Below are 24,319 nucleotides of genomic sequence, written 5' to 3'. Positions count from 1 at the left end.
GAACATAGTGGATTCATTGACCAACCAGTGCATAACTTTTTGGATCCACCATTCCACCATCTTAATCCATGTGCCTCAAGGGAGCTTGGCTGTCCCTCTATGTTCAGGGCAAAGCACATGGCACAGGGCTATCCGAGTACCATAAAAATTAGTTCAAGGATGGGTATATCAACCAAACTAGGCCACCTCAAAACCGTCCCCCTCAAAAGTGTTACAATAAGTGCCCACCTCAAAACTGTTACAATAACTGTTAGGAAATAAGAACACTGTCTTTTTTCAAGTTTTATTATCTAAGATGTTAGAGACTACTTTTACCAAAAGGTGAGGAAGCCTACTTCAAAATGAAGCTAAAAGAAGACATCAGAGCTGAGGAATGAAGAAAAAATGATGGGTGAGAAAGAAGGAGAGAGACAAAGAAAGAAGGGAGGAAGAGAGAGGAAGAAGGAAATAAAGGAAAGGAAGGAAGGAAGGAAGGAAGGAAGGGGAGGGGAGGGGAGGGGAAAGGAGAGGAGAGCAGAGGAGAGGAGAGGGGAGGGGAGGGGGGAGGGGAGGGGAAAGGAAAAGAAGAGAAGGAAGGAAAGTGAAGGGAAGGGAAGACAAGAGAGGAAGGAAGGAAAAAGAAGGAAGGAAGGGAGGAAGGAAGGAAGGAAAGAAAGAAAGAAAAAGAAAGAAAGAAGCAGAAAGTAAAAGAAAGAGAGAGGGAGGGAGGGAGGGAAGGAAGGAAGGGAAAGGAAAGGAAAGGAGGAAAGGGAAGGGAAGGAAGGAAGAGAAGGATAAAAGAAAATTAAATGGCCATATTCTTGTATCTAGCCCTTATTGAATAAAGGCGTACTTCTGGTATTCTCAATAGTATGAGACACTATGTTTTCATTTAGGTCTAATAACATTTAAGTTTTGTTGCTATTCAACCAAGAGAGTATTTAAATTATAGAGATAATGTTTTAAGAGATAAACCATCAAGTAGATAAAAGAGATGTCAAAAGGTTCAACTTCTGAAGCTTATGTGTTTTACCCATATAGAAATCCCTTTGGTCTTAGCTCACAACCAATATGATACTATAATTTCCTAAGCAATTCTAACAAATTTGATTTTTTTTTATTTTTCAGTTTTAAGTAGTTTTAAAAGAAAGACTTTAGATGCAATAAATTTACAGACTTTACTTGAATAAAATAAAAAATTATGAATCAGGAAGCACTCAGAACCAGAAGAGGTTCAGAGAGCTCCACTCACCAATGTGAACAGAGTTTTTATAGGCTGAACATGGAAGTAAAGTAGGGAGATCACCTGACTGGCTCTAGCTAGGTGTCTGCATTATTGGGGTATGGTGTGATGAGGCATTTGCCTGATTTGTGCATGGTCTTGTCAGTTGGCAGCCTGTGATTGGCTGAAGCTCATTTGCCGGTGATTGGTTGAAACTCAGTTCTTTGTTACCAAAAATATACTTCTAAGTTAGGTTTTGGTTCATTTATGTACTAAGTTAGGTTAAAATTTGTTATATAAGAACTTCGAGTATGGAGATAGCCTGAGGCTAATGGTCTCCTGCTTATTTAATTTAACAGTAGGTAAAATCCAGCTAATTTGTTATAGAACAAATGTTATAGGCAGGCATATTGATGACAGTAAGTGATAACTGACCACATTAAAAAAGATACAATCTATGAAAAGTTTTACAAATACTAAAAAGCATTCATAGCTATATGTGGGCAATTAAAGCATGAATAAAGTTATTTAAATAATTTCTATCATAATGATTATTACTATTATGACTTCCATTTCTTGAGGGCAGGTACTGGCTTCATGTTATTGTTACCTCATTTAGTTTTCATAACCATCTATGAAGTAGGAATGATTATGTTCCCCATTCTTCAGCTTAAAAACCGAATCACAGAAAGGTGCTCTTAAGCACCAAAAATTATTGCTGAATTAGTTACGGTAGATAAATAGGCAAAGCTGCAAGAACAAGTACATCCCAAGATTTTTGTGGCTTTAAGTTTGTTTCTTGCATACTTAACAGTTTTATGCAGGTAGTAAGGACTGCATAATAGATCTTTTTCACATAATTATTTAGTGTCACAATCTCTAAAGCTGGAGGCTCAGCTATTTCTAATGCATGACTTTGAACATTCTAGTTAGAGAATTAGGCTTCACAGAGAAGCCTATGAAGGAAGTATTTATGGGCAAGATCTTGAAGTAGCCCATATTATTTTCACCAACATTTCATTGGATAGAACTTATTCACTGTGAGAGAAGCTAGTATGTGTTGTCTGGCTGTGTGCTCGTAAGAATGAACCACCTTTAGTGGTAGCTAGTGATATATGCTACATTTGCCATCCTTGTTTAATTTTAAAATTGTAGTTAATATAATGTTAACAAAATTACAGAGAAAGGCATCATAAAGAGAAAGAATAAAACAACCCTACAATTTTTTAAAATTATTTTTAATAAGCTTCTAGAAACTAGAATAACATTCTGGATGGGAATTGTCAAAAATAAAGATAGAATAAAACTGAAAATTCACAAAAGATAAATCACGGTTAAGTTGCTTCAGTTTTTACTATTCAGGAGGTCAAGTAAGTTGTTAAATGAGCATAAAATTTAGGACCAAAGAGACCTCAATTTGAATTAGTGTTCTAATACTAGCTATTTGATATTGGTTAGTTGCTGTCTTCACTGGCTTAGGCTGCCATAACAAAACACCATATATTGGGCACCTTAAAGATCAGAAATGCATTTTCTCACAGTTCTGGAGTCTGGGAAGTCCAAGACCAATTTAATTCCCCCCAAGGTTTCTCTTCCTGGCTCACATACCTTCTTACTGTATCCTCCCATGGCAGAGAGAGCATCCTCTTCTTATAACAGCACCAGTTGTATTGGATTAGAGCCCCACACGTATTCCCTCATTTAAACTTTATCATCTCTGCAAAGACCATATCACCAAAGATAGCCACATTGGACATTAAGGCTTCACATATAAATTTGTGGTGAGGGAAGGGGGCACAATTCAGTCCATAGCTGGTGCCTACCTTTTCTGAGCTTCAAAGAAGTAACTACTTTCTCCGAGTTTCTTAGTTGGAAAATGGAGATAATAAATACCAAATACAATTCTTATAAACACTGGTGTTCATATAAATAAAGAAATTGGCACTGAGCAAATAATCACTGTGTATTAATTGATGTTCTTAATATCACTGTGTTCAGAAAGCAATAGAGTAGCTAATTCACCTTAACAGTATTTCACTATTTAAAACGCTCAGACTATATATTCCTTCTGAGGACACGATTGACCCTGAGCATGGGGTTTTTGGGGATGAAGGAATGGTGGCGAACAATTAGTTTTTCATGGGAAAAAACAAGATTGTAGTGGCTGGGAACCAGGCAGTTCAGGGATGTGTTTTGCCCTGTGAAACCAATAAAATTCAGGTAACAACTCTTTACATTTCTATGGTAGCCCAAATTATCTGCTGTGTTTTTGTATTTACTGGGTTAAAGTGGCTTCTAGAATTGATTTCCAGACTTTCTCTGAACCTAATTTTATGTATCTTTTATGGGAATATTTATTTATTTGCTCATCAAGATTTCAGCCAGAATAAAGACTGTGTGAAAAAAGCAAATCAAAATAAAATGAAGTAAAACAAAATAAACCAACACCATCCCCTCTACAAAAACAAAAATAGACTAAAGTATAAAACTCATTTTTTTTCTTGAGGATTTAATTTGATTTTTCTCATTTTTTCTGGCTTTGAGATCTGTACCACTCAATTGTGAAAAATCAAATTCAAATGCCTTGAGGTATAAATATTTACAGTGATTTCATTTCTTTAATGCCAAATATTAAGTGGATATTGGATGGGTGTATGGAAGGTTAGATAGATGGATGGATGTTTAGATGAATGGATGGATATATAGTGAATGTTTAATTCAGCCTATAACTCAGGATATTTGAAACTAAAAATGCAAGCACAGTATGTGAATAATTGGTTGCTTTTAAAATAAGTGTTACAATATACTTTCACCCTGATCTTCCAGTCACATTAAATTCACTTGATTATGAAGTACTCTCTGTTACTCTCTAGTAGCTCTTATTTTCTACTTGTTTACTTGGCATTTATTTATTTATTTATGTAGCCTAGAACATTTTCCCTTACTCTTTTCTCTTTTATGACTCACTTATTTGTCAAGTCTCAGAGTATAGGGTGCTCCTTCCTGGAAATCCTCCTTCACTCTAGATTCAGAAGAAGCAGTCATCTTTTTGGATCTGATAGAGCTGGGTAGTTTCTCTGCTAAGCATATTTGCTTATTTGTCTCTTCCAACATGAAATTCAGTAAAAGAAATCAACAACCACAAGTCATGAATTTTTTCTCTTTGTTTAGTATTTATCAAAGAACATCAACTTCAGTTTTTAACTACAGTAATAATTCTTAGCATTGTTTTCCATAGAGGATGTCCCCAAAACTTCTCTCCAAGCCTCATTTTTCCTTACTTACTAGAAATGCCTTTCCACATCCAGGCTGAAGGGCTCTTGACTCTTCTGCTGCCTTCTTGTATGTATGATTTCCTTTTCTTTTCTCTTCAATATATCTTCCATTGCAGGGTTACTCTAAGAGTGATGTGCAGACTCTTGCTGATTCTAGAAATAGAGGTTACCACCGGCAATGAGAAAGTACAAATTGAGAGGAAACATTTAAAAACTTTTATAGACAATTAATTGAGTTTCCTTGATGAATCCAATATAAAAATTGGATTGATTTTTGCCTTTGTAGTTTTTAGAATTTTATTTTTCTATTATTTTATTTGTATTGTATTACAAAATATTGGCCTGTAACAAAGTCTGGGGAAAATGCTGGCTCTTCACCACAGACAGTTTGAGAAGCATTGTTCTAGTTTCTTCTTGGGTTTGATATTCAAAATATTTAGCCACCTTTACAGGGTATACAACATCCAGTCAGAATGAAAGCTGAATAAAAACTAGTTTTTTGCCTTCTGAAGATGTGTTTCTCTGAATATTGACTCGACCTTTCCTTCTTCTGGAGCTCTCTGTTTCCTGATTTCCCCAATCCTATAAAACAGTTTAGAAACTAAGCAAGGAGAACATTTGCATGGGGGGATAGCAGAAGAGTCCAAGAAGCCAAAGGCAAAGTCTTCTTTCTCAGCCTGCTAAGTCTGGTGAGATAGCAGGTAAGAGAAACAGAAAGAGTCAGAAGCAGGAATTGGCAAGTACTTACAATTTAACATATTTTCTTCTCTACTTACTACAAAATATAAATTTATTTGGGAGGAAAAGTACTAAAGACATAAAATACTTTTATATATAAAACTAATCTCTTGTTACAGATTTGAAAATTTTAATAGATAGAACTGAAGAATTTTTAAAATTCTTTAAGAATTATTTAAAAATGACAATAATTTAAGAATCTTTAAATTGTAAAATGCAACAATTTTTAAGAGATAATAGCAGATACCCATTCAAGGGGAATGATGTTAAGACATATAATGCAGAAACGTAAGAATAAAATCTGTATTGAATAATCACTTTATTAGATTTTTTTATTTCATACTTCTTTATTTATATAGATTTTAAATAAGTCCACACAAATCAAGGTGTAAACCAGAATAAAACATATACATCAGCTAGTTTACTTTTTATGTATACATTTACTCTCTGTCATTTGGTTGTGTCTAATTTTATAATAAAAATTTCATGAGCACTCCAGCTATCGTACTTTTAATTCGAACATGCTATATATTATGTTTTAAAACAATTTTTAAATGCTTTATTAAGTTGTTAAATTCTTATATGGCAGTGTTTCTACATATAAAATGCTAGGACATAAACTTTCTTGGGAGATATTTATTTGTAAAGCCATTGCATCCCATTTTGAAAATGGCTTCAGATTCGCCTTTTTTCTGTCTCTTTTGTTTTCTAAAGATATTTCATTGAGACCTACATGGTTTGCTTCTTGAAAGCTTTTATTATACAGAAAATTGCATTATTTAGAAAGGCATAAAAATAACATGGTTAGCCACTTTCATCTAATATCTTCCATTTGCTCACATTATCTGTAGATTTCAAATGTTGAGTCATACCCACTGACTATGATAAATTGAGCATTTTATTAGATAAGTGGGCTATATGAACCATTCTACACTCACATCTGCTTCCTATGTCTTTCTCTTTCTAGGCAAACCCATTCATATCTACCTTCAATTACCATCACCATTCAGGGAGCTCCCAAATCACCTTAATCCCTACTCTCCTTATTGACAATCTGAATTTTCAAGCACCAAATTAGTATCTTTGTTTGCCTATACCTGCGATTCTTAAACACAATATATTTGAATTAAAATGGATTTTCTCTAAGCACTCTCATATTCCTGATAAAATAATCTACTCTGTTTCTATGGTCATTATTTTTATTAATAGCCAGAGATACAAAAACCTATCTTTCTCCCTTTCTCCCACAAACCTCATTAGTCATCAAATCTTCTTGATTCTACCTCAGAACATTTTTTATATCCCTTTTTGTCTTTTCTCTTTACACTTCTATTTCTTTCTGTCTGCACTTCCTGCTTTTAATTTCTTGCCATTCAATTTCTCTCTCCAATCTACCATGGGGATTTTCTTCCCAAATCACAGGTGAGTTCATAATGACGTTTCTTCTTTTCAGAACTCTTCTAGTTTTCTATTACTTGTAGAATAAATTGCAACTCTTTCACATGAAATTCAAGGCCTTTCAAGATGTATGGTTTAATATAAACCTGAATCTTAGTGAATTCAGTATATTTCTTATATCTAGGATTTGCCATTTCACATGTCTGTATCTTTTGAAATATTTTTATTTCCAATCCTTTCCTTCATGTCATCATTCTCTTAAACTCTCAAGGCTTACCTGAAATGCCTCCTTATTTCCTGTATTCAGGAGGCTCATTCTTATGAAATCCCAGGGAAATTGGTTTGTATCTCTACTCAGCTTTGGTTTTATTATAAATATCATGTAGTTTTATCACAGATACATTTAATTTACTCAAATCAACTATATGTGTGCTCACACTTTCAACAGTACTGCCGAGTCCACCTCTACCTGCCATTCTTTTCAAAGAAAATGTGAGCTGAGAGTTGTGGATTCTTAAGTTTCTGACATAGATTTCAGTTCCCACAGGCTTTTGATAGGAGCATCCTGCTGAGTTATGGTCTGATGTGGTTCTAGTTTGGGAAGATGTAGCAATGTTTACATATTTTAGCAATGTCCCTAAACACTAGCCCAACAATAAAGGAGCACTTTTTTAAATGGGTCAATCCTTCTGTTACTACAGGACTAATTGAGTGGTGCAAGTTCATTTCTAATATATTTTCCTAAGGACAGTTTCAATTTTTTTTGTTTTTTTTAAGATGGAGTTTCGCTGTTTTTGCCCAGGCTGGAATGCAATAGCGCAATCTTGGCTCACTGTAACCTCTGACTCCTAGTTTCAAGTGATTCTGCTGCCTCAGCCTCCCAAGCAGCTGGGATTACAGGCGCGCAACACGACACCTGGCTAAATTTGTATTTTTAGCAGAGATGGGATTTCACCATGTTAGCCGGGCTGGTCTCAAACTCCTAATGTCAGGTGATCCACCCGCCTCGGCCTCCCAAAGTGCTAGGATTACAGGGATTACAAGCGTGAGCCACCGTACCTGGCCTCAGTTTTTAAATAAAAAGCAAATCTGCAAACTTTTGGGTTTGAGACTTTTAGTTTTAGGGTTGTGGACTTCCCAATGGAATGTATATGTTATTTGTTTCCCTTATAGCATATATCGTAATTGTCTATTCATTATTTAATGTATAATCTTTAATCTGAATTTATTTTGAATTTGTCTAATCAGCATGAGTCTAATAAAGACACCAAATAGTCTCAACAATGTTAGAATTCTTCTATTCCTCTATCTCTATTGTATGGTGGGTATTTAACATTTCATAATCAATGGAAACATTCTACAAGAAACTCTTACTACTGCTTTTGTGAAACACCAGAATGGGTAAGCATCTTAACTTCTTACTCCCGTAAATAAACGTGCTAGGTTGATGTGATTGAATTTGCATGAAATTCAAGGAGAAAGTTCATCTCAGCTCTTAAAAGAATCATAAAACAGTGACAAGGGACTCACAAATGTGGTGAATTGGTCTCATGTGGATTGAAACTCACAAATTATAGGTAACTGTGTCTTTCAGGAATATTGTCTTTTTTAGTTTGATAGAAGAAAAGAGTGATTTAATGTACTTACATGAATATATATATAAATATATGTATAACATTATCACATCTCAGTAATAATAAACTTTCCTCTATGATGTTGTGACATTTTAATACCTTTGCAGAAAAAGATGACACAGAGTCATCTGCAAGTTGTAACATTTCAATTTTACACTTTGGAGATTTCATCTTTTGATGGAATTTCTTTTATAACCTGACTAATGTAAGGTTATGTTGTCTCTCATTACCACCTTTGATCATCATTTCAGCAGAGCAGGGCTAATGTCATCATCGTCATTAAGCTCTGGGAGAATTTCCTGCTGGGTTTTTAGATAATCACAATACTTTTCATTTTATAAAAAGCATGAAGGGAATTTGTACTTCTCTGTTCTTATTTCTTATATTGAGTGTTTGGGGTGGAGGCAAAAAGGAATGGTAAAATAAGTGTCCTGGATAAAAAAAGTAATCATTGCTGTATTTTTTAAGTAATTTTTTCTTTCAGTAGGATTGTCCTGTGTGTTTTAATGGATGGGCCTTTGTCCACAAATGAGGCTTTGAATTTAGGAATTAGGTTAGATGTTTATCTAAATTGTCATATTTTAACCAGATTTTGAAAACCTCATCATGAATAGTCAAGCGCAGTAACTAACAGAAACCTAGCCTGAAACTGGAAGTTTATGGTTTTTAGAATTTGGCCTGTTCCTTTGACAAAATTCAACAACACTTCATGCTAAAAACTCTCAATAAATTAGGTATTGATGGGATGTATCTCAAAATAATAAGAGCTATCTATGACAAACCCACAGTCAATACCATACTGAATGGGCAAAAACTGGAAGCATTCCCTTTGAAAACTGGCACAAGACAGGGATGCCCTCTCTCACCACTCCTATTCAACATAGTGTTGAAAGTGCTAGCTAGGGCAATTAGGCAGGAGAAGGAAATAAAGGGTATTCAACTAGGAAAAGAGGAAGTCAAATTGTCCCTGTTTGCAGATGACATGATGGTATATCTAGAAAACCCCACTGTCTCAGCCCAAAATCTCCTTAAGCTGATAAGCAACTTCAGCAAAGTCTCAGGATACAAAATCAATGTACAAAAATCACAAGCATTCTTATACACCAATAACAGACAAACAGAGAGCCAAATCATGAGTGACCTCCCATTCACAATTGCTTCAAAGAGAATAAAATACCTAGGAATCCAACTTACAAGGGATGTGAAGGAACTCTTCAAGGAGAGCTACAAACCACTGCTCAAGGAAATAAAAGAGGATACAAACAAATGGAAGAACATCCCATGCTCATGGGTAGGAAGAATCAATATCGTGAAAATGGCCATACTGCCCAAGGTAATTTATAGATTCAATGCCATCCCCATCAAGCTACCAATGACTTTCTTCACAGAATTGGAAAAAACTACTTTAAAGTTCACATGGAGCAAAAAAAGAGCCCGCATCTCCAAGTCAATCCTAAGCCAAAAGAACAAAGCTGGAGGCATCATGCTACCTGACTTCAAACTATACTACAACGCTACAGCAACCAAAACAGCATGGTACTGGTACCAAAACAGAGATATAGATCAATGGAACAGAACAGAGCCCTCAGAAATAATGCCGCATATCTACAACCATCTGAACTTTGGTAAACCTGACAAAAACAAGCAATGGGGAAAGGATTCCCTATTTAATAAATGGTGCTGGGAAAACTGGCTAGCTGTATGTAGAAAGCTGAAACTGGATCCCTTCCTTACACCTTATACAAAAATTAATTCAAGATGTATTAAAGACTTACATGTTAGACCTATAACCATAAAAACCCTAGAAGAAAACCTCGGCAATACCATTCAGGACATAGGCATGGGCAAGGACTTCATGTCTAAAACACCGAAAGCAATGACAACAAAAGCCAAAATTGACAAATGGGATCTCATTAAACTAAAGAGCTTCTGCACAGCAAAAGAAACTACCATCAGAGTGAACAGGCAACCCACAAAATGGGAGAAAATTTTCGCAACCTACTCATCTCACAAAGGGTTAATATCCAGAATCTACAATGAACTCAAACAAATTTACAAGAAAAAAACAAACAACCCCATCAAAAAGTGGGCAAAGGATATGAACAGACACTTCTCAATAGAAGACAATTATGCAGCCAAAAAACACATGAAAAAATGCTCATCATCACTGCCCGTCAGAGAAATGCAAATCAAAACCACAAGGAGATACCATCTCACACCAGTTAGAATGGCAATCATTAAAAAGTCAGGAAACAACAGGTGCTGGAGAGGATGTGGAGAAATAGGAACACTTTTGTTGGTGGGACTGTCAACTAGTTCAACCATTGTGAAAGTCAGTGTGGCAATTCCTCAGGGATCTAGAACTAGAAATACCATTTGACCCAGCCATCCCATTACTGGATATATACCCAAAGGATTATAAACCATGCTGCTATAAAGACACATGCACATGTATGTTTACTGAGGCACTATTCACAATAGCAAAGACTTGGAACCAACCCAAATGTCCAACAATGATAGACTGGATTAAGAAAATGTGGCACACATACACCATGGAATACTATGCAGCCATAAAAAGGATGAGTTCATGTCCTTTGTAGGGACATGGATGAAACTGGAAACCATCATTCTCAGCAAACTATCGCAAGGACAGAAAACCAAACACTGCATATTCTCACTCATAGGTGGGAATTGAACAATGAGAACACATGGACACAGGAAGGGGAACATCACAGTCTGGGGCCTGTTGTTGGGTGAGGGGAGGGGGGAGGGATGGCATTTGGAGACCTACCTAATGCTAAATGACGAGTTAATGGGTGCAGCACACCAACATGGCACATGTATACATATGTAACAAACCTGCACATTGTGCGCATGTACCCTAAAACTTACAGTATAATAACAATAAAATAAAATAAAATAAAATAAATAAAATAAAATAAAATAAAAAAGAATTTGGCCTGTTGTTCTATTATTTTCCACAATTCCCTTTCCAATCGTACTATTGAGCATACGGTTGACCCTTGAACAACGTAGGGGTTAAGGGCGCCAAACCCTCGTGCAGTTGAAAATCTGCATATAACTTTTTTCTCCCCCAAAACTTAACTATTGATAGACTACTATTGACCAGAAGCTTTATCAAGAGCATAAACACTCAATGAACGTATGTTATGATATTTATGTATTACATACTTTATATAAAATGTACATTATATATTTAAGTATCGTATACTCTATTCTTACAGTAAAGTAAGCTAGAGAGAAGAAAATGTTATTAATAAAATCATAAGGAAGATAAAATATATTTACTATTCATTAAGTGGAAGTGGATCATCAAAGTGTCTTCATCCTTCTCATCTTCACGTTGAGTAGGCTGAGGAGGAGGAGGAAGAGGGAAATTGGTCTTGCTGTCTTAGGAATGACAGAGGTAGAAGAAAATCTGTATAGGAAGGACCCATGCAGTTCAAACCCATGCTGTTTAAGGGTCACCTGTATATTATAGCTTTATTATTACTAATGTTATTTTTTGGGTTGTTTTTGGTAGAACTTTTTGCCTAATTGGAATGTGATAAATATTACATGACACTGTTTTATGTTTGCAAATTATATCTAACTAGGCTTGTATCAATGTCAAAGGAATCTTATTAGTATTTGGACTGCTGTAGAATGACAGTGCAGTCTGAATAATTCATTGGCTGCTGAAAGGTCAGCCTGACTAGTTCCACAAACATTTAGGAGGGCACATTATGTTTCAGTCATAAAGTACTTAACCATAGCTTTGATTATTTATTTACACCACCATCATATGAGGTCAGTAAGAATTACCTTTTCTACTATGAGTCTACGATTAGGGGAATAGAAGGACATGAAAATAGATGGAAACTGTGGTTAGCCAATTACCCAAAGTTATAACCAAGGTCACAGATTGAGTAAAAATTTCAAATTACATGTCTAAGCCACTATATATCGTTTCATTCTTCAAGCAAAGGAGGCAGCTTACTTCTTCTATGTGGTATGTTTGCTACTTTTCATCTCTTGGTGAGAGGTGACAGTGTGCTGGCAGTCCTCACAGCCCTCGTTCACTCTGGGCGCCTCCTCTGCCTGGGCTCCCACTTTGGCAGCACTTGAGGAGCCCTTCAGCCCACCGCTGCACTGTGGGAGCCCCTTTCTTGGCTGGCCAAGGCCGGAGCCCACTCCCTCAGCTTGCAGGGAGGTGTGGAGGGAGAGGCGCCAGAGGGAACCGGGACTGCGTGCGGGGCTTGCGGGCCAGCTGGAGTTCCGGGTGGGCGTGGGCTTGGCGGGCCCCCCACTCTGAACAGCCGGCTGGTCCTGCTGTCCCCGGGCAATGAGGGACTTAGCACCCGGGCCAGCGGCTGCGGAGGGTGTACTGGGTCCCCCAGCAGTGCCAGCCCACCGGCGCTGTGCTCAATTTCTTGCCGGGCCTTAGCTGCCTTCCCGCCGGGCAGGCCTCGGGACCTGCAGCCCACGATGCCTGAGCCTCCCACCCTCTCCATGGGCTCCTGTGCGGCCCCAGCCTCCCAGACGAGCACCACCCCCTGCTCCACGGCGCCCAGTTCCATCGACCACCCAAGGGCTGAGGAGTGCGAGCGCATGGTGCGGGACTGGCAGGCAGCTCCACCTGCAGCCCCGGTGCGGGATCCACTGGGTGAAGCCAGCTGGGCTCCTTAGTCTGGTGGAGACGTGGAAAATCTTTATGTCTAACTCAGGGATTGTAAGTACACCAATTGGCACCCTGTATCTAGCTGAAGGTTTGTAAACACACCAATCAGCACCCTGTATTTAGCTCAGGGTTTGTGAGTGCACCAATCGACACTCTGTATCTAGCTGCTCTGGTAGGGCCTTGGAGAACCTTTGTGTCAATACTCTGTATCTAACTAATCTGATGGGGAGGTGGAGAACCTTTGGGTCTAGCTCAGGGATTGTAAATGCACCAATCAGCGCCTTGTCAAAAGAGACCACTCGGCTCTACCAATCAGCAGGACGTGGGTGGGGCCAGATAAGAGAATAAAAGCAGGCTGCCCGAGCCAGCAGTGGCAACCTGCTCGGGTCCCCTTCCACACTGTGGAAGCTTTGTTCTTTTGCTCTTTGCAGTAAATCTTGCTATTGCTCACTTTGTGTCCACACTGCTTTTATGAGCTGTAATACTCACCGTGAAGATCTGCAGCTTCACTCCTGAAGCCAGTGAGACCACAAGCCCACCGGGAGGAACGAACAACTCCAGACGTGCTGCCTTAAGAGCTGTAACACTCCCCGCGAAGGTCTGCAGCTTCACTCCTGAGCCAGCGAGACCACAAACCCGCCAGAAGGAAGAACACATCTGAACATCAGAAGGAACAAACTCCAGATGCGCCACCTTAAGAGCTGTAACACTCACTGTGAGGGTCCGCGGCTTCATTCTTGAAGTCAGTGAGACCAAGAACCCACCAACTCGAGACACGTTGGGACAAAACAGCACTTTATGCAGTGCCTTTAAGTTTCATCTCATCCAAACATTCAGCAAACATTTCACCAACGCCTACTATGTCAACTGCATTGTGAAGGATTGTGCACATGACCTCACAGTTTCTGCCCTCAAGGAGCTTCGTATACACAATTCTCTTTAACATAAGACACACAGGAAGGAAAGACACATAACCATTGAAAGAAAGCCCTAGACAAAAGATGAAAGGGCAGAAATTGATTTCCCTTCCAGATATCTCTTAAATCTTTTTCTGTCTTCCCCAGTTCAGATGTAGGTGCATGGCCGAGGTGTGTAACTACCCAGACAACAATGATTTGGTATACCCTTATGAGAGGTGACAATGTGCTGGTGACCCTCGCTCGCTCTCAGTGCCTCCTTGGCCTTGGCATCTTGCTGTGGCCATGCTTGAGGAACTCTTCAGCCCACCGCTGCACTGTGGGAGCCCCTCTCTGGGCTGGTCGAGGCTGGAGCCAGCTCCCTCTGTTCTCAGGGAGGTGTGGAGGGAGAGGCACTGGCGGGAACCGGGGATGCGTGCAGTGCTTGCAGGCCAGCGCGAGTTCCAGGTGGGTGTGGGCTTGGCAGGCCCAGCACTCAGAGCGGCCAGCTGGTGCCGATGGCCCCAGGCAGTGAAGGGCTTAGCACCTGGGGGCCAGCAGCTGCAGAGGGGGCACTGGGTCCCCCAGCACTGCCAGCCCACCCGCGCTGTGCTTGAATTCTCACTCAGCCTTAGCCACCTCCATGTGGGGCAGGGCTTAGGACCTGCAGCCCACCATGCCCGAGCCCCCCGTGGTGGGCTCCTGCATGGCCCCAGCCTCCCTGACAGGCACCGCCCCCTGCTCCTCTGCACCTGGTCCCATCCACTGCCCAAGGGCTGAGGAGTGCAAGAGCGTGGTGTGGGACTGGCAGGCAGCTCTGCTTATGGCCCTGGCGCGGGATCCACTAGGCGAAGCCAGCTGGGCTCCTGAGTCGGGTGGGGACTTGGAGACCTTTTATGTCTAGCTGGAGGATTGTATATGTACCCATCTGCACTGTATGTCTAGCTCGGGGTTCGTGGATGCACCAATCAGCACTCTGTATCTAGCTAATCTAGTGGGGACTTGGAGAACCTTTGTGTCTAGCTCAGGGATTGTAAATGCACCAATCAGCACTCTGTGTCTAGCTCGAGGTTTGTAAACGCACCAATCAGTGCTCTGTGTCTAGCTAATCTAGTGGGGAGTTGGAGAACTTTTGTGTCTAGCTAAAGGATTGTAAACATACCAATCAGCACTCTGTGTCTAGCTCAAGGTTTGTAAATGAGCCAATCAACACCCTGTGTATAGTTCAAGGTTTGTAAATGCACCAATCAGTGCTCTGTGTCTAGTTAATCTAGTGAGGACTTGGAGAACTTTGATGTCTAGCTAGAGGATTGTAAATACACCAGTCAGCCCTCTGTGTCTAGCTCAGGGACTGTAACCGCACCAATCAGCACCCTGTCAAACAGACCAATCAGCTCTCTGTAAAATGGACCAATCAGCTCTCTGTAAAATGGGCCAATCAGTAGGATGTGGGTGGGGTCAGATAAGGAATAAAAGCAGGCTGCCTGAGCTAGCAGTGGCAATCTGCTCCCATCACCTTCCACAGTGTGGAAGCTTTGTTCTTTTGCTCTTTGCAATAAATCTTGCTGCTGCTCACCCTTTGGGTCTGCACCACCTGTATGAGCTGTAACACTCACCGTGAAGGTCTGCAGCTTCACTCATGAGGCCAGTGAGACCAAGAACCCACAGGGAGGAATGAACAACTCCAGATGCGCCACCTTAAGAGCTGTAACATTCACCGCGAAGGTCTGCAGCTTCACTCCTGAAGCCAGCAAGACCAGGAACCCACCAGAAGGAAGAAACTCCAAACAAGTCCAAACATCAGAAGGAACAAACTCTGGACACACCATCCTTAAGAACTGTAACACTCACTGCAAGTGTCCACGGCTTCATTCTTGAAGTCAGTGAGACCAAGAACCCACCAATTTCGGACACACTTAGATTACTAATCTTTCTTTTTGTCGTTTTTTGTTTTTTTTTTTTTTGAGACGGAGTCTCGCTTCATCACCCAGGCTGGAGTACAATGGCGCAATCTCTGCTAACTGCAAGCTCCGTCTCCCGGGTTCATGCCATTCTCCTGCCTCAGCCTCCTGAGTAGCTGGGACTACAGGTGCCCGCCCCCACACCTGGCTGATTTTTTTGTATTTTTAGTAGAGACAGGGTTTCACCGTGTTAGCCAGGATGGTCTTGATCTCCTGACCTTGTGATCCTCCCTCCTCGGCCTCCCAAAGTACTGGGATTACAGGCGTGAGCCACTGCAGCCTGGCCAAGATTACTGATCTTTAAATATTTGTTTAGCATTTATTTGACTAGATAAGAAAGATATAATTTCTATTCATGAAGAACATATTTTTATATGTATGTATATATTTTAGGTTCTAAATAAGCAACTTATAATATGCCAAGATGAATGAACCTTGGTTCACAGTCAGATGTGAGACCTAATATTTTAAGATTTCAAATGTTCAGTTTAATTTCTGCCCTTGAGCATTTACTACTAGACTGATGAAAAACTGTGGGACTTTCAGGAGTTCCTGACTATCCCAGGGTTGTATCCTGGTGACAAGAGAGGAACAGAGCATGTTAGGTTCTCAGATACTGATACAAACTGAGTATCAATTAAAACATATAAAAAAGTGTTCACAGATATCTGAGATTGTAGTGTCTCAAACTGTTATCTCAGCCATATTCTCTTGCGTAGATTGTTGTATAGACAGGAACTCACTTGTCACCCAGGCTGGAGTGTAGTGGGGCAAACACAGCTCACTGTAGCCTCAACCTCCCAGGCTCAAGTGATCCTCCCAACTCAGCTTCCTGAGTAGTTGGGGCTACAGGCATGTGCCATCACACCTGGCTTACTTTTGTATTTTTTTGTAGATATGGGGTCTTGCCATGTTTCCTAGGCTGCTTTTGAACTCCTGAGCGCAGGACATGGCTGTTTATTCGAGACAGTAGCTGCAAAGCTTTGGACATTGGGTGGGCTGAGTAGAGTCCTCATTATGAGGTGCAGTCTCATTTTCCCGTCAGATCCTAAGTCCTCTGAGCATGGGACCTCTCTTGTTATTCCTCTTCCTGCAACCTAGGCACAGGCAAACAGAATTACCCAGAATTCATGTTATCTGGTGTGAGTAGAGAAACTATAATGGACTCAGACTAGACCCTCTAAATGCCTGGGACAGTCCCTAAAGGCCTTAGCTCCCATATCATTAGTCATGTCCCCACTCCTACCCAACATACCATCCATTATGCAATGTTCTTGTACTCCACAGGCAGCTCCAAGAGAAGGGGTTCTTACATTTTCCTAATTGCTAGCTTCTGCCCTAGAATGTTCACCCTCTGAGGTCAGGCAGCTTCCTTTAAGACCTTCCTATGGAGGCTTTCTTTTTCAGCACAGCCTCTTCATCCATGCTGTGGGCATGTCTGCATTGTTATCACAAGGCCAGTTTCATTAGAATGCAACTGGCAAATCTAGCTTCTCTAGGAAAGTTTCCTCATCTCCTATGTATAAATCTCATTCTACAAACTCAAGTTTTCAACAAATAGAGTTATTTTGTTCTCTATAACTCAAGCTAAATTTTTGGCTCTCAGCTGGTGGAAAACTTAACATTGGTCCTTCCTGAGGATTTAACCACTTGAATTGTCACGAGTTTCGGGACCACCAAGGATTTAATAGGGAACCAAACCATCAGATAACAAAGAGATGGCAATGACTGAATGACTGTCTAAGTAACTAACTCCTTCACGTATTCCCATGCCATTCTACAGGCCCAAAAATCTTTTACAAAATTGCCTATAATTCAGTATGTCTGAAGGCATTGCTCAAGATTTTTCATCGAGTTTTACCAATTCCCTAGGGAAATATCCCCTATACTCATAATTCAAAACGCAGAATCCACAAATCTCCCTCTCTGTATGTGTGTGTGTGTGTCTGTGTGTATGTCTTCTTCCTTCTCTTTCCTATTTCTGGCATTAACACCTTCTAAGCTAAGATATCCTTCTGCTTGGCAGGACAACAAAACCAAAAAAAAAAAACACGCAATGAACAACAACAACTAAAATGCCCCGAATAAAATCTCTTATTTCACTCATCTAACTTTTTTAAATCAAATATACAAGAAACTGAAATAGAATGTCTATTGACTTCCTTTTTTCCTGTTTTCTTGCTAGAAGGTTTTCTTCCTTTTAAAAAATAAATAGCTTGTGGTTTTTCTTTAACATTTTTGTGGTACTTTCCTTAAATCTCAGAATTTCTTTGAGAGAAGTATCAAAGGTCTTAATTTATATAACAAAATAAGCTTTTCAATCTGTGTTGCATACTCTATGATTTTGTAATTTAAAGTGACTGCCATTTCTGACTAAAGGTTTCAGGACTGTTTTGGCCTACAGTGGCATTTCCCACTTTGAACATCTCAACTAAACAAACAAACAAATGCACACTGAACAGAGATAATAGTCTTTGAAATTTTTTTCTCTTTAATTCAGTGGGAGCATAATTAATGTGTATTTTGCCATTTTCTTAATTATGTTAAAAGTCTTTGTAAGAAACTCAATTTAGCTAGTATGACATTTTCAGTCTGTTCAGTGATTATTTTAATGTTAGTATTTCAGGCATCTGCCTGACTGGTCAATTCTGTAATCTGACACTGGTCTACCCTCATACCTTGCTTGCACCACTGTAATAGACATCTCATTAATCTCCTGCCTCTGGTCGTGCCTTATTACAGTCATTCAGCCATAGGGTAGCCAGAGGTGTGTGTCTAAAATGCAAATATAATTAAGGGACTCCCTTATTTAAGCCCCTTTATTGACTTCTCAGAATCTATGTTGGTGAACTGTAACAGCTACCTACTTAGGTTCTCTTTTAATCATGCAGAATACTAGGCCCTACTTCATAGTTACTGATTGAAAATGTTTGGTGAGACTGGGAAATCTCTTCTGGGGTTTGGAAATTTGCAATTTGCATTTGAACTAGAACTCTGCAAAACTCTTATGCCTGACAAAGATTCAGAATCACTGAAAGTAGTAATAAAAAAGTCATTAAATATGATTACTTTGCTTATTCTTCTACTATTATGAACTCTTTGCTCAAGCCATGCTTGATTACTCATATTTTCTCATTTCTTTTATGCCTTCTTGCTTTTCACATGCTATTTCTTCTATCTTGACTGCCCATTCTTATCTTTTTAACTGGCTAATTGCTACTTGTTCTATAAGAGGCAATAAGAACAATCCTTCATCTGTGAAGTCTTTCCTGACCTCCCGCTTCCCATAGAGAACCATTCTCACCTCTTTAAGTGTTCCTATCACACTTAATAAATATCATCATTGCAGAGAGAAAGGGCTCCAGTTAAAACTAGTGGCCAGCTGTGAGTAGTGTGACCAAAGACAGGGTATGAACTAATACACATGACTCTGACTGTGAGAGTGGTAATTTTATTTTCTCAGTTTTCTATATTAGCATTCGCATACAGTGGCTGTTGTATAGAAGGCATTCAGTAATTTTTTGAAAGAATATATTTTTTAAAATGTGTAATTGGAAATATGACAGAACTTTTTCTCTTTTCTAGGATTTAACAACTCAAGTCAGGCCAAAGCTGAAGAAACTGTCACTAAATGCATTCTATTTTAAGGATAGCTACCAAAAATTGGTGCCATATTTCTTCTTCTGGGACTTACTAAGTGCTATTAGAATCAGCCCTCCTTTTACCATTTACCTTCTCAACCTTAGTTTCTGCCCAATATATCTAGAGAGTGTGGGAAGGTAAGAGAGAAAGGGAGTGTCACCAGAGTCATGGCCTCATGGGAAGTGAATTGTGGATGGTGAGAGGCTATCCCAGCTTGAGGGTGAAAGGTTGGGCACTCTCCTGCCAAATCAAGTGACAGAAATGCTTTAAAAGAATCAGTCACATACCTGTGCTACAATAAGAAAGCCTGAAGTACTTTCTTTCATTTTGAATATACACATGGGCTATGGATTTCTGCCTTTGTCTCTCTCTGCCTTTCTGAGCAGAGAAAAAGAAAATTGGAGAGAAGAGGCAGGGAAGAGTGGGGTGTATGTGAAGCAGGAGGCATGATCACTGCCATGGAACAGATATGTGAATTTCCTCTGTGTCTGTGCACACCATGGAAGGTAACTCATATTCAGCCATCCTTGTGGGGACCAACGCAGGAGGGCAGATCATCAAGGAACATGCTTTATGTGAGGTAGACTCCAAGGCATAGAAGCCCAGAGGATCAGAGTGGAAGAGGATGAGCTCAAACTCCCACATCCAGGGCCTGCGCAATGGAAAAGCCCTGTAGAGTGGCAACTGTGAGTCCCTCTTTAGAGAGGCATATCTGGCAAGCAGAAGTCATCAGTCAATGTTGACCAGAAAAGCAGCAGCAGCCACCGCAGAGCAAACTGTGACTATACACAGTTAAATACACTGATGTTCATCATTTTTCTTTCCTTCCTTTTAATGTTCATTATTAAAGTAGTTGCTTCCTAGAGGAAGGAAGGAAAGGAAGAACTGAAAAAGAAGACATGTCCCTTTTCCGATTAATCTTCTTAAAGCCACAGCTATAGTCAACAATGGGGAAGAGGAAAGCTTTAAATAGATTATCATGTTAAATTTTATACTCAGTTGGATTAACTGTATTGTGGACAATGTTTAGAAAGCTAAAGAAACATCCTATGATGGTCGTTAAAGGATCTGCCCTCCACTGTGGAATGGGAATTCAACAAAATATCTTGGAAAGCAGTGCTTAAAGAAAAATAAGTCATTTAATGTTTTTATATCATCAAGTTGGACTGCCTTTAAAAATCCATTTACTTGAATGAAAATAATGAACGCTAGAAAGCAACAGGACCAGGGGCCAGTCACATCACAAGAATATCATTTCACTTTTTAAAAGTGTTTCTAGAGGTTTAGAAATACCCAAGACTAATCAAGACAAACAAGGAAGCATCAGGATAAGAATGGACATAAAGAAACTTGTAGTTTGTACAAGCGTCAGTGGGAATAAAAGTGTCAACCAGAGTACAGTAAAGTTTATATCGAGTTTATAAATGGGAGAAAAAAACAATTTTTCACCAGTTTTTACTTGGTCTTCCACATTCAGGAAAGGCAATGTATTGACGTGGAGAGGATGAGAGCAGCACATCAAATATGAAACCAGCTTGGGTTTTGATGTCAAGTGGGCTTTCACCCCTTAAGGGAGTGAGATTATCCCTTGACTTTGTATTTGTCCTAGCAACTGAGAAAAACAGTATTACTCATTTTGGATTATAGTGTAGATGAAGTGAAATTGCATACATGCAGAGTATGACTACTGACACTGTAAATTCTAATAAATGTGTGGTTTATTTTTCTTTCCAAGAGAAGTATATATCACTGCTAGAGAAAATACTAGCTCTTCACATTATTTAATAGATAAACCCTCCTACAAAAATATACAGCTCCTTTAACACCAATTCAACCCCCATCAACCTAATTTTAAGTTATAAACTCTCTCAGATGTTTTGATTCTGAGGATGTGTATTTTGAATGGAGACACCAGTGTTCTCGGTTCTGAAATCCAGAGCTCCATTCTGTGTTAATGAACCATCACATGCTTGTGTTTGGTTACTAACCCTGACTCCACCCTCGAAAGTCTGATTAGTTCTTGGTGAAATGCTAAAAGTAGGATACTGGATCAGCAAAGCAGAGAGCAAGCCCTTAGAAAGTGGTGACCTCAAGAATTGATGACTTCCCACTCTCTCTCCAGACAGAGTCTCGCTCTGTCGCCCAGGCTGGAGTGCAGTGGCGCAATCTCAGCTCACTGCAAGCTCCGCCTCCCGAGTTCATGCCATTCTCCTACCTCAGCCTCCGGAGTAGCTGGGACTACAGGCACCCGCCACTATGCCCGGCTAATTTTTTGTATTTTTTTTTAGTAGAGATGGGATTTCACCATGTTGGCCAGGATGGTCTCGATCTCCTGACCTCGTTATCCACCGGCCTCGGCCTCCCAAAGTGCTGGGAATACAGGTGTGAGCCACCGCGTCCAGCCTATGACTTCCCACTCTCTAAGAAGCAGCCAGTCTTCATGTGTCACATCACTTCTGCTTCACTTTCGAATTGTTCTGTGGAACCACATTGTGACTTTAAGAACAGACCCTTTTGGAAAGAAGGCAACTGTAGAGTGCATCATGAAACTACAGCTTTAACACTGGAATGCACAAAATGGCAAACTCATCACACAGGATAGTTAGGCAGATTAAACAGCAGGTATGCTCTTCTCCTCAGGGCAGAAAATGACATGAAACTGCACGCAGGCATTAAGGGAAAAGGTTCGCAATGTAAAAAATTGTTAGCCACCTGCCAGTTCAGTACAATAGCAGATGCACATGTTAAATGTTCAAGAAGTCAAAATGAGCTTTTAAAGCTTTTGTGCAGTTGTAACTTCACTTTTTGTCCTTCGGAAACGTCAGGGCAAACAAGACAATGCTGGGGTGCTTTGTGTGCTTTTAGTCTTTGTCTTGAGAAGAAATAATAATTTTATTTTTTCAATTAAATACAAAATGTAAAAAAATCTAAAAAATAAATTTATTGACATTTATCTTTTATAATTACATTTCAAAGTTTAACTCCTTCCCCTAGTATAACATTTTAAGAATACTGGGATTCATTCAGTCAACTCTGCCATTAATTATGCTTTTTGAAATACAAAACTATCAATCTTACCGAGACTGCAGCTGGATAGTATTTCTTGTAGTTTGTTGATGGCATGGTACATTATAAATGTTTCCTGCAAAACTAAATTTTCAGCACATGTTATAGATACTCCCTGTGATTACATGTTGTGGCCTTCTCTGATTTGAATTTGCATTCGTGTTAGAAATTATCATAATATTTGAGATACAGATAATAAATATTTTTTCAATCAATCCATGAATTAGTGACATGTTTAAGGCATGTCATTCAGAAGATAAAATACTGTGAGTTGAAAAATGGAGTTCATAGAATCATAAATGTTTAGTGCTGAAAAAGATGTTAAGACCATTTATTTCATCCACTTCATTTAAAAAACAAGAAACCAGACAGGCATAGTGGCTCATTCCTGTAATCCCCGCACTTTGGGAGGCCGAGGTGGGCACATCACTTGAGATTAGGAGTTCGAGAGCAACCTGGCCAACATGGTGAAACCCCATCTCTACTAAAAATACAAAAATTGGCTGGGCGTGGTGGCAGGCACCTGTAATCCCAGCTACTCTGGAGGCTGAGCTGGGATAATCTCTTGAACTTGGGAGGTGGAGGTTGTAGCGAGCCAAGATTGGGCCACTGCTCTCCAGCCTGATTGACAGAGTGAGACTTGGTCTCAATAAAATACAATACAATACAATACAAGAAACCGAGGACTGAAAAGGTGAAATGACTTGCATAACATTATTGGCTAATCCAAATAAAACTATTTTTAAATTTTCAGTGTATAATTTTTTTGTTAAACACATATTCATCATCATAGTAATTCAACCCCTATTTAAAGAACCTAACGTTGTTTTTTTTGCATATTCAGTTTATTTGTGGATGATACAGGTTTCTTCTGATTTCCATTGATGATTTGTATTATCTTCACAGCACAGTGGCTGAAGTGATACTTTATAACATTTTCTTCGGTATTTCCACTAAGATAATACTTTATAATAAATATACCTCTATATTAATGAGTAATGTGAATTATAAGATATATTTAATATTAATGAAATAGAACCTCTGCCTTATACAATGTTGAGGTAGGATACTCACTCATGGGTTCCCTGATATTTCCCAGCCTCCTTTGCAGTGAGATGGAACTATATGCCTGACATTAGACAAAGGATTAGGAAGAAAGGTAACACATATCTCATCCAAGCTGAAGGAGTTAAAAGGTGCAGTACTTCCTCCATACATTTTTATTGTCTGCTGACTTTAGAGTCCATGTGTTGAGAATGTATTATCACAGGATAGTTGCTTGGCTTCCTCTGTTATTACCAAGAGGACAAATCCCTCCTCTATTTTCTATCAGACTTTGAGCAAAAAACAAAGCAGAACACTGAAGCCACTGAAATTTCAGGGTTTGTCTGCTGGGCAACTGACACTACCTAGTGTCAGTAATGCAAGCTATTTTGTACATATAAGTCTATGCTAATCTGCTTATTTCAGTATTTTTACATAATTGTACATATATTTCCATTTTTAGATATTTATTATTAGTAGAGTATGTTACTAGCTCACCTCTAGGAGTAGGGAGGATTTTGAGAAATACTTCACTTGGTGGTGAGCACTTGATTTTCAGCCAAGACAATGAAGCTCAACTGGTATTTTTAGCTCACATGCCAGCTTGAAAGGTAAAGTTATTTCATGAGCATGGCTGGCCTGGGGAGAGCAAGCATAAACTCTGGTACTGTGTGGCACTGGAGATTTTCTACATCACTCCAGAGGTAGCAGGTTAAAACTAGAATAACATATTTTTTTCTTTTTTTTTTTTACTTTTATGATTCTAGATATTCACAGTACACA

This window comes from Gorilla gorilla, chromosome 3 (assembly GCF_029281585.2).
Source record: "Gorilla gorilla gorilla isolate KB3781 chromosome 3, NHGRI_mGorGor1-v2.1_pri, whole genome shotgun sequence".
NCBI lineage: Eukaryota > Metazoa > Chordata > Mammalia > Primates > Hominidae > Gorilla > Gorilla gorilla.
This window is presented reverse-complemented; position numbering follows the sequence as displayed.